The sequence below is a fragment of the Artibeus jamaicensis genome, unplaced genomic scaffold, assembly GCF_021234435.1.
Source record: "Artibeus jamaicensis isolate MK-2021 breed Jamaican fruit bat unplaced genomic scaffold, CSHL_Jam_final contig_465, whole genome shotgun sequence".
Lineage (NCBI taxonomy): Eukaryota > Metazoa > Chordata > Mammalia > Chiroptera > Phyllostomidae > Artibeus > Artibeus jamaicensis.
Genome location: NW_026521843.1, coordinates 26,911,280 through 26,929,058, shown reverse-complemented (window position 1 = coordinate 26,929,058; position 17,779 = coordinate 26,911,280). Strand labels below are relative to the sequence as shown.

General features: G+C 45.4%; 1 long non-coding RNA gene across 1 annotated transcript in view; it reads right to left on the bottom strand.

Moving 5' to 3' along the window:
- The window catches only part of LOC119061515 (uncharacterized), a 94,272-nt gene extending 80,834 nt beyond the window's left edge, over window positions 1-13,438 (bottom strand). Inside the window, exons 1-3 of the long non-coding RNA XR_008391936.1 lie at window positions 13,325-13,438; window positions 12,545-12,662; window positions 10,324-10,432 (exon numbers count right to left, since the gene is read on the bottom strand). This is a non-coding gene — a long non-coding RNA (uncharacterized LOC119061515). The remainder of the gene's footprint in view (window positions 1-10,323; window positions 10,433-12,544; window positions 12,663-13,324) is intronic.
- Window positions 13,439-17,779: the final 4,341 nt, after the last annotated feature.

Here is a 17,779-nt window from a genome sequence, read left to right as displayed (position 1 = left end):
AGGGCTGCTTCAGGGTTTGCCAAAACGAGGAGCTCTCAGGGATGAAAGAAATCCCCTTCCAAATTTCTCTGAAAACCAGGGCGACTCTTTCTTATTTTCAAGGCCAGTCCTGTGGCTCTCTCCTGCTAGACACCATGGCCGATTTATCACTCTTCCTTCCAAATTTCTCTTCTAAACCCCTGAAGGAAGAGATGTTTTTCAGAAGAGTCCTATATTCTCCAGTAAGTAATGCTGGAAAGTCACAGAGTTCTTCCTAGCAACTTAAAAAGATGTAAGAGATAATTAAAATGTTAATGTTCTTTTTCCATAGGGAGGAAGTTTCTGGCATAGCGGTGGCAGAGATGTTAAGTGCATTTTCAGTGTCCAGAAAATACACCGTGGGTCGGGGCACACAATTCATTAGCTACCGTGCGGCGCAAGCGAGTGCCCAGGGTCCATCACGTCTCCATCACCACCAGCCCCCATTGGGGTTTAATCGCCTTCAGGACTGTTTGCAGCCATGTTTTCCCATTTCAAATCACATTCAGCTAAAATCAAGCCTATGACTTACACTCTGGGATGTAAATATGCAACATTTTCCATCAGAGTATTATATTGGTTAAAGTGTTTCTCTGCAATGAAAATGAGAGGGGAAAGTAAAATAAAAATATCCAACTTAGTATGAGACCTTGAGAACTACTGGCTTTTTAATTTTCTTAAAGGTCGTCTCCAGGAGGGAAATACCTGGGAGAGCCCTCGTCTTTCATTGGCTGGATGGCTGGAATCCTGTCAGCCTCACACCAGCGTTGGTGAAAAGGTCAGCTGCCCCTTGCAAGGCAACAAGTCTTTTTGAAATGCCAAGTCTGGGTTGGGTCCTGGGTTCCCCGTGGTCTCTGGCTTCACAGAGAGCTGCCAGTTAGAACTGCACAATGGTTGTGAATGGTGCCTCCCAGCGGGTCTAGTGCACCACCTACACAATCGTGTGCAGCGGCCCTGCCTCGGGAAGCTTACACAGATAGAAGAAGAGAATGGTAGAGAGCAAATACTTGGAGTTTCTTCCCTGGCAATGGCCTTGCCTTTACTGCCACCTGGTGCCTTTCTGCTCCATTCCCAGGGAGAGGGCGGAGGGCACTCAGTGTGATCAGAAATATCTAACACATGATATCGGCTGCCGGGGGTGCAACCACCGTGCACAAAGGGACCCACAGCCCAACCGTGGGATCGCGCTGCCTCTATGCACTTAGAAAAACGGTTCTCAGGTCTCCATACAGAAAGCAGCGGACTCTCACGACAGCCGGAGAGCCTGTGTCCTGCGCTCTGGGAGTGGAGGCTGAGCCAGCAGCTCCCACCGCGGAGGAAGTGCCGCCCACCCAGGCGTTCAGGAGCCCTTCTCTCTCCTGCCCTCTCCTCCTCCGCAGTCTCCCTGGGTTTTCCTGTACTTCCTCCCTGTCCTCGGAAGGCTGGCTGGCTCCACCGTGGAAAGCACTCATTCCTTGAGGACCCTGAGAGGTTTTGGACCTCTCAGAAGGGAAATAAAAGGTAATAGCCTTTTTGTTGTCAATATCAGTTATTTCTCACCCAAGATTAATTAGGGGCTGAACTGTCCATAATTTGTGTCTCCCACAAATTCTTACATTGAAACTCTAATCCCCAATGTGACTGTATTTGACCAGTGTGGTTGACCCTAGAACAATGTGGGGGCGAGGGGTGCTGACCCCAGTCCGAAAATCTGTGTATAACTTTTGACTCCCCCCAGACTTAACTATAGACATCCCCGAGTCTCAGTTTTAGCCCCCTCCACCCTGAGTGTGACCCAGAATCTCCACTTTGTAGACATTCTGCCTTTAGTCAGTTTTCAGAAGACCAAACCTTACCACTTACGTGGGACTGTTTCTGGTGAAAGAGAGGAGAGGCACTGCCTTGTTTGTCCCAGCTTCCCCTGCAGTGGTCTCTGACCCTGAGGAGCTCTGGTTCACTGAGCTGATTCTTGCTCCAGAGTTTTAGCTTCTGTCTGACACTTTTGCAGCCAGCACTGTGCCCTCTCTCCTTCCTCCCAAGTCCTGAATCCCCAGGTTGAAGAGCCTTGATGGGATCCTCTCTGGGCTAACCTAACCTCCAACAAGCAGCCTCTTTTGCTGCCTTCTCTTTCTGACAAGCCTGATTTATCTTAATGTGTCGGCCTTCGGGATGCTGCGGCCAGCCGTGCTGATCTCTTTGGGGAGCTGGGCTTCTGTGGTGCTCAGGAGCCCCCTCTCCTGAGGGCTGTAGGAGGGCAGCCAGAGCCAGGACTAAAGCTGTGAACATCTGTCCTTCACAGGAGGTCTTTTTCTCTCACCACTGCCTACTGGGCAGGAGCCAGGGGCCAGCATGGGGGAGGGGAGGCAGAAACCTCAACCACCGTCACATCAGTTAGATTATAGTCCTTCAGACACTGGACATGCTGCCAACAGGGCCAAGACATTCTGCATCATACCATGTGTATTATAATCATGTACCACATCATTTTGGATCCGTGTGCTCGAACTGCCATAACAAGATACCACAGCCTGGGCGTCTTAAACAAGAGAAACGGATTTTCCCACAATTCTGGTGACTGTAAGTCCAAGATCAAGGTGCCAACAGAGCACCTTGTCCTCTGTCCTTGGCTTCCAGACTGCTACCCTCTTGCTGTCTCTTCACATGGTCCTCCCTCTGCGTGCTCCTGGGGTCGTGTGCCCAAGTATACTCTGCACACGAGGACATTAGTCACTGGATTATGGCCCAACTTAATAGCCTCATTGTACCTCAATTACCTCCTTAGAGGCCCTATCCCCAAATACAGCCACATTCTGAGGTTCTTGGGGTTAGGCCTTCAACACATGGATTTTGAAGGGACATAATGCCTCCGTAATGATATTATTCCCCAATCCCATCATCAACTTGCACTGAGGCCACAGAAAAAAGAACCGCCTCAAATGGCAGTGTGGGAGGTTTCAGCTGGAGGTAAGAAAGGTTCCAGGATACCCCAAGTTGAGATCCCGGGGTGGAATGACTGGGGGTGAGGAAGCAGAAAGAAAGACGAAGGCAGACATCCTAGAAAACATACAGCCCCATCCACTGGGGACCGTTCCTAAAACTGAGAGGTTAAACGAAACGATTTTTTAACGTTAATTACTGTATCAACATCAATTCGTTTGATCATTTAGCAGACATTCACTAAGTCCTCACCATGCGACAGACCCCAGGAACCCAGAAGTAAAGCAGGGAATGTTCTTGCCCCCAAGGAGGACTTACACTTATTGATATCTAAACCCAGGGTGGGGTGGGAGGAGCTCTGTCTTCAGTCATTTATTTCCCATCTCCTTGCATGTTGATGAAACCACGGATGAGTGCACTGGCTTGCACATTTGTCCTTGCTGGCACTCAGCAGTCCCCACACTCCAGGCAAGACCTTGTATTTGACAGACGCGCGCATCAAGCACAAGACCTCCCCAGGTCTGGCACGTCTGAAAGACCATGTGCCTTGAGTCAGCTCAGGAGAGCTGGAGACATTTCTAAGCCCCACACCTGGGGCAGGCAAGTGGGAGGAGGTGTGGCCGGCACACAGTGGAGTCGCCATAGCCACAAGCCATGAGGCCTGGGATCCAGGAGGCCCTGGCCTGATGCCACTGCAGCTGTTGTCAGGCAGGGGGGTGGGTGGTCCCGAACCAGACACCTCCTCCCCTTGCCCCACCCCCACTGAAGCTCAGCCACAACCCCTCTGGGGAGCCCACCAGATGCCTCTGGGATCTGCTTGAGAGTGGGTGGCAGCTAGCCGCGGAGGAAAGGTCGCCAGTTCCAGATGCTTAGGCTAGAAAGTGCTAGACCCTCCATCTGGAAGGTAAGTCTGCCACCCAGTGTCTAAGCAGGAGAGGTGCAGGGGCAAGCAGGCTCTCCTTGCCCTGCCTGCTGCCAGGCTCGGCCTGTGGCGTATCCTTTGGCTTCCCCCCATCAGGGCAAACCACCTGCTTTCAGAGTGGATTCTATTTTTCAGAAAGAGCTCATAGTCATTCTAAGCCAAATGGTTACCGATGAGAATACAGAGAAATAACAGTTTTTCCCCTGTGGTTTGTAACCACCTAAAGTCAGGTGACTATTTTGTAAAAATATACATATATTTTTTAAATTAGTGTCTTAAGAGAATTAAAAATCTTGTTATTTGAAAGCCAACACTGTATACCATGGAAGCCCACTAAAGTACATTTTTATATAAAATACATTTCCCCCCCCAAAATGAGCGCCAGAGCCGCTGTTTCCACGCAGGCCTGTCCTTTGCAAGAAAGGAAGAATAACCTGTCTGATTTACTCTGCTGCTGGGTAGGGAGCTGTCCACACAGCCTGACGGAGCTCAGTCCCCTCTCCATCCCGGTCCCTCAGAGCTGAGTATGAAACCCCGAGGCGGGGCCTGTTGACGAGACTGTGTCTTGTGGGGCTTTCTTCGGAGACTTCAGATCTCGGAGAAACCCTCGGCAGGAGAGCAGCTTCACTTTTGTTTCTCAGAGAAGGTGTGGAGCCCAGTGCCCACACCGGGGTGGCAAAGGGCTCGAGGGAGGGGCCGGGAAGTCAGAGCATCAGAGGCTCAGATATTTGGTCCCTGGGGTCAGTGGTTTCATGGCCTCTGCTTCCCTGGGGAGGAACAGGAGAACCAGAGCCCCAGACTGAGCCTGACTGGGGTGGGAGAGGCTCAAGAAAGCCCTCCCCGCACCAGCGAAGCCAGTGCCCGGAGGCCAGGCTGACAGCCCTCAGCATCCCTGAGCTCCCTGTGTCCTGGAAAAGGCCTCTCCTGCAACTTCTAAAAAGAACTCCTTTTTTCCTGGAGCGAAGATAGACCCCTCCCTCTCCTAGGACACTCATGGTCTTCAACATCACCTGAGCACAAAGGGTCAGTTCAGCTGGAACAAGCTTGAACTAATCTGTTTAAATATGGAACAAGGCCAGGCCAACCCTCACTTGGCCCTGAGTGCTGGCAATTCCAGTATTCTGGAAGTGGAGGAGTCCCAGATAGCAATTACAAAAGGAATAAAATGATTTTTAAAAATTACTAATATGCCAAATTAAATAACAGACCTTGGTAAAAATCGCCAATGGATGCTAAAATCATCAGATGAAAGGCTAACAGGGAACTCCGTGGACTGACACTACCAAACCTACTGATCAGTCCTCGCATCGCTAAAAGTGAAACAACCCGGAAAGTATGTGCCTAATAGCAACAGCACCGCTACGGATACTGATCCAAACGTGCTGATCTTCAGTCTGCACAAGGGCCTGACTATAACTCCCAGTTCACAGGAAAGACAGAGGGTAGAGGACCATGTTACCTTTCTCCACGAGAAAGCAATCAGACAAATACAGACCCGAGACACCACTACTCAGAACAAACGCCCTGGTCCTTCCTGCTTTACGATAAAGGACACACAGCTGTATGACATGTGGATTTTGCAAAAACGCACTGTAAAAATGGTGTCTGAGATAATCATGAAATTTAAATTTAGATGATATCGAGGGATTATTGTTAATTTTGTTAGGTAAATAATGACATTGTAGAATGTAAAAAAGTTATCAACTAGGAATACCAAGTGAAATATTTCAGGTGAAATTATATCTAATGTTTGCTTTAGATATAGCAGGATGAAAGGAAGGGGTAGATGAAACAAGGCTGGCAGAATGTTGGTAATTGTTGAAGCTAGGCAATGGACACCTGGAAGTTCTTTTTATTCTAACTTTGAATACCCTTAGAAATTTCCATAGTGAAAAAAACATACAAACACATACTCTGTCGTGCCCTTAGCTCCCATGCAGATCTCAGTTCATGTCATATTAAGTAAAATTCAGCCTCGGTCTGGGGCCCGGGGGGAACAGGCAGACTTACAGAAGAAGCGAGGAATACCAGCGGTCGAGTGCGGGAGGCCTTTCCTTCAAACATTTTGGACTTGGAAACGATGATGAAGTAACACCACACACCTGTGAGAACGGTCCAGCTCCAGAGCACTGACACCGAACGCCGCCGGGGGTGTGGGCGACGGGAGCGCTCAACTCGCTGCTGGTGGGACAGCTGCTCTGCATGATCCTGTAACGCTGGGTCCGTGTCGTAATGGACAGTGGAGGGCAAACGTAGGTTTACAGTTATAGCACAAACAAATAATATAATAATTAATAAATAACAATACAAGCATGCACTGTGTCACATGTACTCACAGATGTAAAGCTACTTTTGCCCTCCTCTGCATTGGTCCAAACCCTTAGAAAGCACAAAACCCAGGAATGAGCCCTAATGTAAGCGTTAGACTCTGCGGGGTAACGATGGGTTGACGTGGTGAGCCAACGGTGACAAACATACCACTGTGGTCGGGCACGTTGATAATGGGGGAGGCTCCGCATGCGTGGGGCGGGGAGTACACAGGGAATCTTTGTACCTTCCCATCAGTTTTGTTGTGAATTTAAACCGATCTAAAAAACAAAGTCTATTTCAAAGGGACAATTGACATCATCTTTCAAGAGATATTCTACGGTCTCCCAAACGGACAGAAACCTTCCATGTGAGAAGAATCGAAGAGGCTACTTGTTGCCAGTGTTGGGGACTGACTAGTAACTCATTGAAAACGAGCATCTCTACAGACACACGTGCAAAGACACCTGCGAGGCACACGTTGACCGGCTACAGTATAACATGGAAGAACAAATGAACATGTGTGCTGTTTGTCCCACCCACGAAGGCACACACAGACTGCACACATGTGACCAGGCCTAGGACAAACACTAGCACGGCCACTGGGATGTGTGCAAATGTCCAAACCCTCACAAGGCATGAGAACGATCGCTTCCCAGACGGTGCTGAAATCCAAATACAAACGAATGACTGTAGGAGTGCTGAACATTCACGCGTATAGAGGAGAAAGGCTTTGTAGACGAAAATGACTCTCAAATGTCCACCTTAGTACTCCTGAATATCTCTGTAAACTTGAGGATAAGTTTAAAGCTGTGTCTCAAAAAGAAAGTCAAACGAAAAAAGAGAGTGTTTGACTTTCTTGTGTTTAATTCCACACCGCACATTCCGTCTAGGAGAGCCCATCTGAACTAAAGTGCCTCACTTAGTGCCTCTGTGCTAATGACTCCCAACTCTTTCTCACTAGTGCACGCCTCTCCCCTAAGCTGTAGACCTGTATATCCAACTGCTTACTGACTATCTCCTCTCGGACATTGTATCGTAGTTAACGTACAGACTCAGCTTATGTTTTGCTGGTGTAACAATTCAGAGGTAGAAGGCACTGCCATCCTCACCATGGGCTTTTCATTTCTGAGCTGCGGTGGCTGTTTCAGTTCTGGTTGCCATCTTTCAACCAGCGGTAAGGAGAAAAAGAGTCAGGAGAGTTCACACCCAGTCCTTCTCAGGGCAGGACACACATTGCTTCTTCTCACACCCCCCTGACGAGAGGTCGGTCACATGGCCACTTTCTGCAAGAGGAGCTGGAAAGTAAAGACTTTAGCCGAGTGGCCATGTGCCGGCTAAAACTATTCTTACAGAAGAGCAGAAAGGCACTGGGGGATAATTGGAAGTCAGCTATATCCTCAGATACTTCAAACTCAATATAAGTAAAAGTAAACTCATCATCCTCTTCGCCTCCTCTCCCACAGCTGTGCCTCCTCCAATCCCCAGCTGGAGAAATGATGCACCGTGTACCCAACCACCCAAGTAGGTTTGTGAGATTAAATATAGGATTCCCAGCTGAATTTGAATTTCAGTGAAGGAATCATTTTTTAAATCAGTATGTCCCAAATAGTGAATGTATTTTTATTTGCTAAATCCAGCAATCCTACACCCAAGCCAGAAGGCTTAGAGCCATCCTGAATTCCTCCCTGTTTTTCCATTTTCACTTGCCTTCCAAATCCTGCTGATTCTTTTCTGTATTTCTCATTCTGTCCTCTCTCCTCCGTCTCCGCTGTGACTTCCCTGGTCTGGGCCATTGCCCGCCCCCCTCTAAAGCTCCCGTAATTGCCTCCCACTTGGCCTTCCGGTTTCCGGCCTTGCCCCTTCTAATTCATGCTATGCACACAGGCAAACTTGTCTTTCAAAAAGGAAAACCTGACCGCAGCACTCCCCTGCTTAAAATCCTTCCCTGCCTCCCCTTGGCTTTCAGGATAAGCTCCAGACTGATCAGCTAAGTCAGTAAAGCCCCTGGTCATTTGATTTCTCTCTCCCTCTCATCCCAGCCCTCTCAAGCTCTAACCCATTACACGTGCTGCAGGCATGGCAAGCATCTGGGACCCAAAAGGGTACCACACCATCCCTTTATGGTGTGTGTCTATACATTCTTATTCCTACCACGGACCCCACACCCACCCTACTCTTCTCCTTTGCCTGGCTAAATCTTACTCATTCTATTTAAAAACCCATTTAAATGTCACTTTCTCCAAGAAGTCTCTCTAACTTATTGTTTTAAGTATATTTTTGCCCCCATAGCCCTTGACAGACTGTATTGCAGCAGCTGATTCTGTGTGTTTCTCCAACTGCACTTTACGTTCCTTTGGGGCAAGGACTGTGTCTTGTCTATATAAAGTCAGCAACATCAGTACTACATCAATACAGTATTCAGCACTAGTAAACAATTAATTACTGTTTGTTTATATGAATGATTGTTCTTTAGCTTAATATGTTGCTACTCCCATTCCTGGCTAATCCAGCATGTCTTAGTCAGACACTCCCCCCCCACCCTGCCCCACCGGTTTCCAGATATGGACCCTCCTGCATCTGTAGCCTCACTGAAACTCTGGGCTTTGATTTCCGTGGCTCGACCGTGATAAAAAAGCCTTTTGTCCACTCCATTACGCTCTTACCTAACGGACCTGGGAATAAGGAAATGACACCTTATCGAATGAGGCCCTAGCCAGTTCCCCATCCAGGCTGAGTTTCAGATCATCATTCCAGCTGACATCAGACAGCTGTTAGTTGGGAGATTTTCTCCTGCCCTCCCAACCCCCACAATTTGCCTGTAGCCCTCCTTCACCCCCTGGGGAACAACTGTTTGTTTGTTTGTTTGTTTGTTTGTTTGGGGCCACAGCACTGCTTAGCAGGAACAGGCAGCCATGGCTTCTTAAGGCTGTGATCTAACTCCATCTGACAGGTGGGTTTCGGGGTGTCTCTGGGGCCGTGGCCTGTTTAGTGGATTTACCACTCTAAACTCAATTACAGGAGACTTTCACGCTCCACAGGCCATTCCAGTCCCTTTTTGATAAAAACTCTGGTGAGTAAATAAGTCATGATGGTGATAGGGGCCGCCATTTAATATTCATTGAAGTACACATGTTTGGAAATTGGAAGCAGAGTTTAATCCGTTTTCATAGTTATATCAACATGAAGCTTTAGAAAGGATCCTTCCTTTTCTCCAGCAGCCTTGTCACTTTCTTGTTTGGACAGGGTAAGGTAAACTGGGCATGCATTTTATTTTAATTAGAAATACCTAATGATACAGTTATTAAAGTGTGAGTTTGAGATCTGTTAATTTTCAACTCAGAACCAATTCTTGCATTTCATTTAAACTCCTGGGAGAGGTAGGCAACAGATACGTCACTGCTATTTCTGGCAGCCAGATCTTTGGCTTTGCAGCAGGAGCTCAGCAGAAGGAAGAGGTTGGGAATACGGTGATCTCGGCCCCAGTATCTTACGATTTAGGAGAATGTTTCATAGCCATCCCAAGTAAATGCAGAAGTGCCCCTTTTAAAATAAAGGTAAGATTCACAAAATGACAAGTGTTCACGCTTGCCAGTGAGTCACAGGGCTGTTCACCGAGGGATGACATCTGGGGGAACGGTTAACAGTGAGGGGTGGGGGGCATTTGTGCCGTCCCCTCCACTCCACTTTATTTTTTACTAGGGATGAATGTTTAAGTATGGTGCCGTGGTTGAAGGCATCGCTTTTAATAATGCAACATATGGCTTCCTGAGGGGACAGCAGTTGATTTGGAAACTGAATATGGTGCACTCTAAATTCCCCTCCCGGAGGATGGCGGACTGACTAAGTGCCACAAGCAAGCATGGGGACTCATTCTGTCAAATCAGCTGGCTGCAAAGGCCCCGTGTGGCGTCTCCTCCAGTCTCCGGGAGCTAATGTGAGCAGACACTCGTGACATTAGACGGTGCAGCAGGCCTGGCATGAAGGAACAGTCACCATCCACAAACAAGGTGGTCTTTAGATGACAAGGATGAAGAAATCAGTGCAAATTTGTTAATGTAACAACTTGGAAAAGTATGCTTTAGAAAAAAAGCTACTCTATGGGGAGAGAGGATCAAGAGAAAAAGAAGGCGACAACAGCACGCGGAAGCTTTCTGTACCTTTTGGGCATCGCCTTTTCTCCTGGTCCTTCTTCTAGACTGGGGGGGCTTCAGTTAAGTGAGCGAGTCCCGGACTTCGTCATTCCACAAGCCACCGTTCCACCTAAAACTGAATAAAGTAAAGAAAGAGTAAAGAAAAGAAAAACAATGAAGAGAGAAAAGAATCTGTGCCTTTGCCTCAACTTCTGGCTTTCTAAGTGAGAACTGCGAACTGTCTGATCTTGGTGCTTTAGTCCTGGAGAAGACTGAAGTGACTGTCACCAGGAAGAGACACGGTGATAAGACCACGCTACCTCTGTGTCTGATGCCAATATAAGTAGATGTCTATAACTGCATCAAGTATTTTAAGAATTATAGCATTATAAGGGAAATGTAGTTATTAATATCAGATAGACAAATTTGACTGTGTTGGCTGTCTTGATTCAGAGACGTGGTTTTGCCAGTTTTTTCCCCTTCAGTGAGGCCAATTTAATAAAAATAGAAATTTGGTATAGCATGGCCACTCCATATTTAATTGAGAAAATAACATGACATACCTTGAAGTATGATATGATATGCTGACTCAGCTCTTCCATGGCAGCTGTGAGAACACAGGCTCAGGACAGAGACTCCTGAGTTCAGGGCCCCGTTCTGCCACTTACTGGTTTGTGATTTGGGGAAAGTTGTTTGGGAAAATCATTTACCTCATAAGATTATTCTGAAAACACTTGCCTCATAAGAGCATTGTAACAGAAATTAATGTATGTGAAGTTCTGAGGTCAGTGTCTGGGATGTGCTAAACACATCCTAAATTTGGCCACAGTTATTATTTAAATGAACCTGAGTTCCAGAGGTTCTTACTGACTGTAACTAAAAAGAAGGGTCAGACAAGCTTAGGAAGAGGTTTAACATAATTAAACATTTTTAAACCACAGTATTTCTCAAAGCCTTTGCTATGCAAGTATATACATAATGAATATCCAAGGAAGAATTTACTTTCCAGTATTGGCCGTATAACCCTTTTCTACAGCTGATGCTGCTCCCCAAGTGAAAAACAACAGTATTCCTAACATCTGGCTTAGAACTCAAAGGAAATCTTGAGTCATGGGGCCCGAACCACTAGGACGGTAATTTAAAGCATGGTAATTGGTTACCGTATCAACCTCATAGGTCTTAAAATACTCCCTTTGTAACAGCATTTTGTAAAGTGGGACTGGCAGAAGGCAGAAGAGTGTATGCTTAAAACACAGACAGACCTGGGCTTCAACCTGTCAAACGAGCTTTTTAATATCTCTAAGCAGCAGTGTCCTCAGCTGTAAAAGGACAGTAATGGTGACACTCCCCTCCCAGGCTTGCTATAGGAATTCGGTAAGGTGATGCCTGGCTTTTAGCTATTACTGATGTATATACTCCAACAGAGAGGCTAGCATTTGTCAGCAAATAATGAGTTAGTCATTCTGTTCTCAACCAACTGCTGTACTTATTCAGAGCCCTTGGTGCCTCTAAGGTTGCAGTAAAAGAAAAAGTGCCGGAATGGGAATAAGCATCTGTGGGTTTTAGAGCATCCTTTGTGCCTAAGTAGTTAGTTGATGGACATACACGACATGTTTAGCAAGATCAGCACACCCTCTGTGCTCAACTTTCTCTTCTGTGAAAAACAACCACCATATAACAGCAGCACACCTTGCCCACTTGCCTCAGGGTCATTGGGATGATCAGAAACGCTTATGTGCTATGATTTTCTTAAACTATAAAGGCCTATAGCTTTTTCAGAAATAACTTATTGTATGTTTACTATAGTCCAGGCACTATACTAGGTCTTACATGTAGTACCTCATTCCAATCCTCACTATGAGGTGGGTATTTCTATACCTCCTTTAGAAATGAGGAGACTGAGGTTCAGGGAGGCTAAGTATCACTAATATCCCCCAAGGTCCCCTGGCTAATAAGGGGTAGAGCCAAGAATCAACTCCAGATCTGTCTGACTCCAAAGCACTTAGAACCACTATGCTTTAAAAAATAACATTAAAATACACTTTAAAATCAGTACTGCCCACATACAATTCATCTCTGTACCAGGTTCTACAGACACGTTTTTTGATGTTGTAAAAAACCGTAATTTGGACAATGGTCACTAGTTAAATGAATGAAGATGAAGCACTGGGTAGAAAAGAGAATGGTCAACACAGGATCCAGTGTCTTAACTGGATGATTAATTATAGGCACTGGCTACGTTGACTACCTTTGCCTGTGACCCAGGTATATCTGACCAGCACATGTTTGAGGGCACAGACTCCCGCTCCCGGATGACGAGTTGACTGGTGCAGCAAGCAGCTTCATGGACTGCAGCAGAGCAAGGACTGTCAGAGAAGGAAAATCCGTATTAGTGATATGCTATGAAACACTTTTTGTTAGTTACATACATTCCTTTACTTTCATTTCCTAAGAATAGCTCAGCTGTCAAAGCATTTCCAAGATTTCCATAGATTCGTCAAATACTGTGCGATCGAATTATTGCTCTGAGAGAAGCTACAATTAAAACACATTAATCATTGTAACAAAGGATCCTTATTGAGGCTGACAAAGGTGGTAAAATCTGATGAATAATTAGTCTGGTTAATCTTTTAAAAGTGAATTAAACTGCTAACAAGTTAAATCACTGTGATTTTCAAAATAAGCCTCCAGGGTGAGTAGAGAATGGGAATATTATCATCATTTTAAAAAGATATTTGCCTTCTTTTTCTCATCTCTGGGTTTGCACTGGAAGCCCAGGTTAGAATTAGGGGACCCTGAGGATCAGCTGGGAAAATGAGGTTGGTCAAAGTGTGAGGGCATGTTCTTCACTCCCCCAATGATCTCTCAGTGTTTCTAAGAGAGTCACCGAGGGGATGGAAGAGGAGCCATGCATGACCTTTAAATCTGACCCAGAACTTACATGGCACCTGCTTACCAGCCATTCTCAATGGCCTCAAGTGGATCCACCATGTAATTCTGATTTTGTCCCCACTGTAAGCCAACAAACCTTGACAATGTCACTCTGGTATAGTTTCCCCTTATGGCCCTTTCTCCAGTCAGATGGCTTATCCTTCCAGACACCTCTCCTCTTTGCATTTCAATTACTGTGGGAGATCTGCCGTACTCTGAAATTAACAGAAATGGGCAAATTTGAACTCATAAGCCATGGGAAACTGACAGAAGAAGACTTTTGAGCTAAAATCTTGACTCTGGCTGAGCCTCCACAACTCGGGAGTTTTAGTGTATGCTGTGATGAAGGGTCTGGACCCCTTCTGGAGGGAAGGACTTATTCCCCCAGCTGCTGGGAGAGATGCTAGATTGGGCCCTCAGCTGTTAGCCCAGAGTGAATACAAACTGAACACCCTCTCCAGGGTCACAGTTCCTTCCACGGGGAGCTGACATCCAATTACTGACCAACATGTAGGTGTGAAGACTAGGCCAACTTGGGACAACTGAAGGGTCATCCTGTTCCCACAGCTCCCTGCGGGGCTGGCTAACGTCTTTGTTGGGATGGCACCACTGCCCAGGTTCTGCCTTGGGGCCTTGACAAAAAAGTCTGTTAAGAGAATATGTAATACCCATAAACAGGACTGTGCCCTAGGATCTGCCCAATCACTCTGCAGCAATTTCCCAGCCATTTAAACTCTTTAATGTGCTAGTGATACTGTTGTCTCAGGTCACTCTGGGAAAAAGCCAAATTCACAATGCTCTTGCCAGGATCAGATCCCTATCTCTCTCTTAGGTTTGAACCTAGAAAATCCTAACAAGACTATACGGTATCAAAGAAAAATTTGAGAAACAGGCTAAAATTGGGCCTCAAAGAAAGTTGAAGTTGAATTGGCCCCAGATGAAGGAAGTTCTATTAAATCCCTTTAATGTAAAAAGTCTACTGTGAGGAAACTGTTGAACTCTTCTTTTTTTTTTAAAATTTTTTTTTTTCGAGAGAGAGGGGAAGGGAAGGAGAAAGAGTGGGAGAGAAATATCAATGTATGGTTGCCTCTCGTGTGTCCCCTGCCGGGAACTGGCCTGCAACCCAGGCATGTGCCCTGACTGGGGAATCGAACCACGATACTCTAGTTCGCAGGCCCGTGCTCAATCCACTGAGCTATGCCAGCCAGGGCTGAACTCTTCTTTGACATCCTATTGAAACAAACAAGGTAGAAGCAGGAAGGACTTTGACTAGGACTTACTCAAGTTCACTGAAACCTTTAGAGAGGTCAGAATACTATGCATTTATGTGTGTACTTTACTGTTTTCTTTTTAGGGTAGCTTTTAAAATATTTTGTTTTATGACTATGTGATGTATTTATAGGACTTCAAAGTCAAATCTACAAAACAGTACTCGTTCAGAGAAGTCTAACTATCTCTGGTCCTCTCATTCTATTCCCTTCCTCTCCTATATGAAGCATTTTTATGTTTTTACTTTGTTTTGGCTTACATTCCTTTTAAAAATCTTTCTTCCTTTTTACTCTCTATTTCTCTTCAGTCATTCATTTATCTATTGTGCTTTTCCCTTTTGTGTTTTCCTAATGTAGTCTTCATTTCTGAAATAAATCTGTCCCTTTATTTCTAATTCTTTCCTGGATATATCACCTCATTTGACAGTGACCAGAGGGGAGAGGGGAGGGAATTTCAGAGGAAAAGGGGGAGGGTCTACAGGAACAAGTATAAAAGACACATGGACAACAACTAGGGAGTGGGGTGGAAATGGGAGTGAGGTAGGGAGGGCTGGGCAGGTTGGCTGGGGTGGGAGTAAAATACAGAAAACTGTACTTGAACAACAATTAAAATAAATAAAAATAATAAAAAATCTAAGTTGTCATTCTTTTACACCTTCTACTATTTTCTCAATTTTTTAGCTTGCTTGAAGTATTAGGATACAGTTTTTGTCTATTTTGTGAGCCTATCTTCTCCCTGGTTTTAATGGGGGGAGGGGTGAACACCTTTCCCTGGGGTCCCAGCTTCACTGACCCTCATCTTTGCTCCTCTCTGTGCACCTGCACCCATGACCACGATTAGGAACTGATCGTCTGATTCGCCCCCTTCACTCCTCCAGCAGTTTGCTCTGCTGATTGCTGTCTCTTCTTTTCTCTGTACTTTGAACCTCCCCCCTCTACTGGAACTTTTCCTTCAGCCTGCAAACATGTTTGTATCTATTCCAACTTTAAACATTAAGACAAACCACACCCCTCCCCATTTTATGTCCCCCTTTCACCTCTAATTTTTTTCTCAGCTAAGTTTTGTGAGGTCTGTCTCCGATATTTCACTTCCCATTCCCTTGTCAATCCATGCCATGCAGCCTGTGCCACATACCTTTGCTGAAATGCTCTTGCTAAGGTCCCCACTAAATTTCCTGTTGTTAATAAACCCAATGGCTATTTTCAATTTTCACCCGTGTGACTTTCTCCTCTGGGGCACCATTGAGCACTTCCTCTTTTTGAAATGTTCTCCTTTGCTAGTTTTCTTTCTCCAGTTTTCCCCTCCTCAGCCAGCCACATAAATTTGCTGTTCTTGGGCTTCCATCCTTGGCCCTTGTCTCTTCCCATGTTGCCCACTTTCCCTGGGTGATCTCAATTACTGCTTCAACTTCCATTACTAACAATTGTCTGTTTACTTAATTATTTATTTATACCTCACCTTATTAAAAAACAAACTTTAGAAATCTCACTAAAATATACATTAAAAATTTGAGAAAATCTATACCAAATTGGGGAGAGGGGATACAAATAAGGTAGAACACATAATTTGGTTCTACGAGTTCTTAATTTTCAGCTCTGGCTGGTGTGGCTCAGTGGATTGTGTGCTGGACTGTGAACCAGGGGGTCACCAGTTCCATTCCAAGTCAGTGCACATGCCTGGGTTGTGTGGGCCAGGTCCCAGGTCGGGGACGCATGAGAGGCAGCCACACATTGATGTTTTTCTCCCTGTCCTTCTCCCTCCATTTCCCTCTCTAAAAATACATAAAATCTCTAGAAAAAAATTTAAAGAGCGTTCTTAGTTTTCAAACTCTCTTTAACATCAGACTTCTTTGTTAAAAATGAAATCTCATCTGGCATCCCAACGCTTAAACTGATCCAGTTGAAACAGCTCTGGTTGAAAGGGGAAGAGCCCTCTTCTCCCACCTCCTGTCTATCCCCACCTGCCTAGCAGCCTCTGAGATTCAACAGAACAACTCTGGGGAGCCACTGTCCTAACGTAGATTCAAGGGTATATTCAGAGAATAAAGTCTTGAATGAAGTGCTTTAGATAATTCTTCATAAAAATTAGGGGCATAGGGAAACAGTTTTTCAACAATACACTAAGCAAATTAGTACAACTATTTTGGAAGACACTTTGGTAATATGTATAAATATAAGGACTGGACTTTAATTTCTCCTGCTTGTTCAATAACTATTTGTTGAATGAATTAAAGAGTGAATTCCCTCCCATGACACCTAAGGAAACAGAGCAAATAAATATTTAGCCTACTCTACACAGAAGTCTTTTGGTAGAATTCCCAAAGCAGGACATTTCTAAATAGAAAGATTTCTAGGAGGAATTCCCATAACAATCTGTGAGAATCAGAAGAACCAACTTTGACTTTACCTTTTCTCTATTCTTCCAGTCCCTGCCTCTCTCTACCCTTTAATATCATAGAAATATCCCAGGCAAATTTAATGTAAAGATAAGAAACATGAAAATACACTGGAAATATCTAAAAACAAATTGAATTTCAAGAAGAATGGGGTTTGGGGGAAAAGAGAAGACCAAGTGTGAGAAATGTCCTCTACCTTAAGGCAGACCTGTGAGGAGTGAGCCCTTCCCTCCTCAACCCTGGACCTACCAGGTACAAACTTCTCAGAATTAGGAAGAGTGAGGGGGCAGTAAACCTGGGTCTTCAAAGGCTGAGGTAAAACCAGAGGAAAGAAAGTAAGACTGAATCCTGGGGAGAGGATCAGAGAGCCTCCAGTTCTCTGAGGATCCACCACTAGTCTAGGTCAGCAGGTAACAGGAAGCCAGACATCCTGGCTGGGAAGTATCTCAAGTTCCCTTTGTTTTCATCACCTTGTGAGTGATAAACTCTCCAAGTGACTCCTGTTCCCAAGAGCTACTGGGTCACTCGTGTTCAGGTGTGATAACCAATCCACAGGATGGCTCCCGGGGAACCCTAAGCAGTACCGCAGCTGTGACCATCAGAGTTGCTCCAGGAAGGTAAAATGTGATATAATATGAATACCCAGTGTTGATACAAGTGTTCAGGTGAATAACCGAGTCTGCTTTCCTGCAGAGAAACACAGTAGTCCACACACATAATGGCTACATTGATTAAAATGTTATGTTTTGAGGCACAAAAAGATTCCCTACATAATAGTCAGACTGAGAACTTGCATGTCAGGCTGAAGGTTAAAATAAATTAAACAGATGAGTAACAAACCCTTCTGGAGAGGAGCTTATAGTGGAAACACTGACGGGATATAATTAT